The sequence below is a fragment of the Lupinus angustifolius genome, unplaced genomic scaffold (genome assembly GCF_001865875.1).
Source record: "Lupinus angustifolius cultivar Tanjil unplaced genomic scaffold, LupAngTanjil_v1.0 Scaffold_17_127, whole genome shotgun sequence".
NCBI lineage: Eukaryota > Viridiplantae > Streptophyta > Magnoliopsida > Fabales > Fabaceae > Lupinus > Lupinus angustifolius.
In genome coordinates, this window is record NW_017719102.1 from 489,699 (window position 1) to 495,255 (window position 5,557).

The window sequence follows — 5,557 nt, forward strand, 5'->3', positions numbered from 1 at the left end:
AAAGCACGTACAGTACTTTTGTGTTTACGAGCCAAAGTTTTAATACACGAAAGCCGAAGTATATATTTTACTCGATACAAACTCTTTTTTTTTGAAGATCCATTGTAATAATGAGAAAGATTTCTACATATCCGCAAAAATCGGTCAATAATATAAAAATCGGATGAATCGGCCCAAACCGGCTTACTAATGGGGTGCCCTAAGACATTACAAAATTTCGCTTTAGCCAAAGATCTAATTAGAGGAATAATTGGAACTATTGTCTCAAGCTTTTTCATAACAATTTCGATTAGAAATGCATTTTCCAGCATTTGACTCCGTACCGCTGAACGATTCAATCGCACATTTGAAAAATAGCCCAAAAGGTGAAATGAACCCTCGGAGAATTGGTTTATTTGAATTGTTCTTGGTTGAGACCAAACATAAAAATGATATTGCCATAAACGGATAAGATAATTTTTCCATTTATTCATCAAAAGAGACGCATTCTTTGAAGCCAAAATATATTTTTCTTGATATCTAACATAATGAATGAAAAGCTCCTTGAAGAATGATAAGGTAGACGAAAAATCCTTAGCAAAGACTTCTAAAAAATGTTCTATTTTTCCATAGAAATAGATTCGTTCAAAAAGAACGCTAAAAGATTTTAATCGTAAATGAGAGGATTTGTTACGTAGAAAAAGGAAAATAGATTCGTATTCACATACATAAAAATTATATAGGAACAAGAAAACTCTTAGATTACTTTTTGAAAAAGTAGAAATCGATTTTTTTGGAGTAATAAGATTATTCCAATTACAATATTCATAAAAAAACAACCTTAATAAGTGAAACAAAGGGGCATCTTTAGCCCAGTATCGAAAGACTTGAACCAAGATTTCCAGATGGATAGGATAGGGTATTCGTGCATCTGACACATAATTTAAATATGTTAATTTATCTTCGAAAAACGGAAAAATGGAATGAATTGATCGCAAATTTTTATAATATTTTATGATTTTTGACTCCTCTGAGGAAGAGTTTAATTGTAGGGAAAGTGGAATTTCCACGACGATGGCAAAACCTTCTGATATTATTTGAGAATACAAATTTTTATTATAACTCAAAAATTGATTTTTTTTAGAATCATTAGCCGAAATAATCAAGTGATTCTGTTGATCCATTCGAGTAATTAAACGTTTTACAATTAGTAAACTAGATTTATTATCATAATCTACATTTTCCGAAAAAATAGATCCATTAAAATCATGACCATAAACGAGTCCATAAATATACTCCCGAAAAATGAGTGGGTATAGGAAGTGCTGTTGGCGAGAGATATCTAGTTCTAAATATACTTGATATTCCTCCATTTTTGACATTCAATTTGGTCAAACAAAGGATCAGGGATTCATTAGATTCTCAAATAATACATAGTGCGATACAGTCAAAACAAGGTATTATTATTATTATATATTTGAATATTCTAATTCGAATAAAAAACGAATATGAATAGATACCTAGAAAACAAGTAAAAAAAAAAAAACCATCAACGGACTCTTTCTCCTCGCTTTTTCCATCGAATCGTGTCGTGCTCTAGGATAAGAAGCCAGTTAGAAATCCTTTATTTTATCAGCGCAATCGCTCTTTTGATTTTTGGAAAAAAAAATATCTTTATCAATATACTCTTTCTTGTACACATTTATCGCCATCCCATAATGGAGAATAGCTATATAGTTAGTACTAATAACAAAAATAAATAAAAAATATATTTGTGGCAAAAGCTTTTCCCACATCAAGCACAAGTTGATTTTTAACATACAATTAGATGGGACAATCATTCAAATAAAAAGGGAAAGCTGGTAATATTATATAAATATATGAATGATAAATTATGTATCAATGGCACATAGAAACATAGGCGGAATTAATAGAAATTAAAGTAATATATTGATAGAGACCCAATCAGGCCACCCCAACCAAGACCCAACAGATTGAAGCAAATACCCACCTGGCTTAAGGACTGTGTTATTAATTAAATTACAATGTTTACTTTTATGTTATGAACTTTTCTGGGCTTGGAGCTACTTGAGCCCAACCTGTAAAAATTAACCTGATGTTGCTGAGTTAGTATTTACCCCCTATGGTTTGGAGGCTGAGGTATCAATGCATGAAAGGAAATATATGACTTACTTCTGCAGATTTTTGTAGAAAAGCTCCAGGAGAACAAGGATCAACAAGATGCAAAGTATGAGGCCATTGTTGAAGCACTACGTAATATCACTGACAAACTCACAAATATCATTTCCTTTTCTCTACCCTAAATAATGTTTTTAAAATACAAATATCAACAAAAAGCAATTAGAACTAGTCCTCACTTCATTTGCATAATTAAATGAAAAGGGTTGGAGTGTGTAACTATATAATAAATATAGGAATATTAACAATTACTCTCATGTTCTTCTATATGTTGTTTATATTTTATTTGATTGATAGAAGAAAGTCAGAATAGGGAAAGATGGAAGAGAGATACTAAGAATATAATTAAAACAAGAAAAACTAATATTAACTTGAACTTTGGAAACAACATATAAATAAGAATTCTTTAAAAATGACACAAGGAAGGAAGGGAGTAGTAATTACAAAAATTAGGTTTCAGTTTTAAAAATTATTTTTAAGGATAATAAATAAGATAAAAGATGGAAAGTCTTTATTAGGAAGTAGTGTGTTTAATCTATTCAACATTTAAAATCATCATTTTCCAATCTATACTTTCCTAAGATTAAGGGTGACATTATTATTTCATTTTTTCTCTTAATGACATTCTCTTGTTTTTATCCAAATGAAAAATTGTTGATTAAGAAAATGGATAGAGATGAAAATGAAGAGAATCTCCATAATTTTTACTCCAATGTTTTACATTATTTTTGAACAATCTTTTTTAAAAAAAATTAAGAAAGAAAATATATATGTTTCCTAAAAGAGAAATTTATACTGTAATATACAAATTATCTTGAGAATTGAGATATGAAAATCATTGCTCGGTAAAATTGCCAATGAAGGTGCATCTATGAGAGGAGCAATGATGACATGTCTTACAAATTACTATTTTCATATCCCAAATCAATTACATTCCATTAAATGATCTAAAAAAAATATTTTCTATTTTTATAATTTATAATTTTAATTATATGTCAATTTTTGATGAAATTAGGATATAAATAAAATACTAAAAATGAGATAGGTGTAGTTTATTCTTACTAGACACCCCAAATCCTAATATGCGTGATGTAGGAGTGGCCAACAAGATTGGCCCACAAAAAGTTGATGGACATTATACTTGATGAGATCCAATTTGGACTCTAAGGGTTAGTTTGGGAGTTGGATTTTGGAGGGGAAGGAAGGGAAAGGGAAGGCTTGGGAGTCATCTCCCAAGTGTATTTCATGGCTCCCAAGCCTTCCCTTTCCCTTCCTTCCCCTCCAAAATCCAACTCCCAAACTAACCCTAAAGGGATGAATGGTTGGGAAGATGGAAATGTAAGCTGTGTTAGGACTTGACCTGCATGGAAAAGCTGAAAACTTTGGGTATCAGATACCAAAATATCAGCTATGGAAACGTGGCTCTAGGAGCTTGATTCATTTTCCTTGCAACATATCTACACTTAGTTTTTATAATCTATCATGTAGTGTAAAAGAATTTTTTAAGTCATCTTTATATCATCAATTATTCATATTTTAATTATTTTACTGATGTTGATTAACTCATTTGAATAGTGATGGCTTAAGTGGTTAGTAAAAGGGTTAATCTTTGAGTCTTTATCTTGTAATATTTTAAGCATTATTGTGCTTAGTATACCTAGCTGTTTAACCCGCTTTTGTGTAGTATGGATTTGTCTCTTGGTGTGAGATCACCACAGAGATTGAAATTCTTCACCAAGGCTAGGAGGTCTTGATTTGAGGATAAGAATCTTGGCTGGGGCTAGTTCTTCTCAAGAGGCGAAGGGTAGAGTCAAACCAAGGATGTATAGATCATAGATTTCATGAAGTGAGCGTCCTATGTGCTTGTAAATGAATTGGTATTTGTATCCATTTTTCAATATTGTGAAGAAATAAAATCTCCCTGATCCAGAAGGGGAGGCCTGGATGTAGTTTGCAGTGGACCGTAAACGAACCAGGATAAAAATCCTTTTTGCACTGTTCTTTCTCTCTTTTATCTTCTTTATGTTTCTTTCCATTATAAATTGAATCTGTAATTGAAAAATTGGATATTTGTTTACTACCATATACTTAATAATTGTGCGTAAAAATATCTGAATTACAAATATCATCTCGGATAGAGACCCGTGCGTTACCTCGAAGTTCTAGAATGGTTGGCAAACAACTTTGGGTACCAAGTTGAGTATGCGTTCAACCTACCATCCGCAGACTGATGGTCAATCATAAAGGATCATTAAATCATTGGAAGATCTTCTCAGAGCTTACGTGTTGGAGCATTCGGGAAGCTGGCTCACTACCTACATTTGATTGAGTTCACCTACAATAATAGTTTTCATTCCAGTATTAGAATGGCGCCATACGAAGCTCTCTAATGTAGAAAGTGTAGAACACTCCTATGTTGGTTTGAGGCGGGAGAGAATCTAGTGTTAGGACCCGATGTAGTTCAACAGACGACGGAGAAAACTAGAATGATAAGGGAAAACATGAAGACTGCACAGAGTAGACAGAAGAGTTATTATGATAGGAGAAGAACCCCTCTAAGCTTTGAAGAAGGAGATCATGTGTTTATGAGGGTGGTTCCAACAACTGGCATTGGAAGAGTACTTAAATCCCGTAAGCTTATCCCTAGGTTCATAGGGCCATACCAAATCATTAGAAAAGTCGGACTGGTAGCTTACCGAATAGCCTTGCCCCCTTTGCTACCAAACCTACATAATGTCTCCCATATGTCCCAACTCAGAAAATACATTAGTGACCCGTCGCATGTCATTGAACCCGAATCAATTCAGCTAAAGGATAATCTCACTTTCGAGACTTGGCCGTTGAGAATTGCCGACCGGAGTGTGAAAACTCTGCAAGGTAAGGAAATCGCCTTAGTTAAGGTGATTTGGAGTCAGACGAATGGAGAAGATGCTACTTGGGAGGTCGAAACTGGCATGAAGGAATCATTTCCCCATTTGTTTTCTTAGAAGGTACGTTTAATTTTCGAGGACGGAAATATTATAAGTTGGGGAGGATGGTAACACCGTGTTAAGGTATTCTCTCTCTTTTTCTCTTCTCCATTTTTCTCCACATACACCATGAGAAAATCATGATCTCTTAGTATGTTATTCATGGAGTTGAGTTTATGTTTGTTTTCTTTAAATATTTTTTAAGTCATGACTAAAGGGGATGATAATGAAATCATATGAACCTTTGTGTAGTTTTTGACTTATGTAAAACTTAAAATTTCTTCCTTGTTCTTAGATGGAAAAACTATATCTTTGGACAAGGTTAGATGAGTTTATTTGCTTTAGAAATATTCGAAATTATTGTTAGTATTTGAATGTGTTTAAAGGTGATGATTTGAACATCAAAGGAA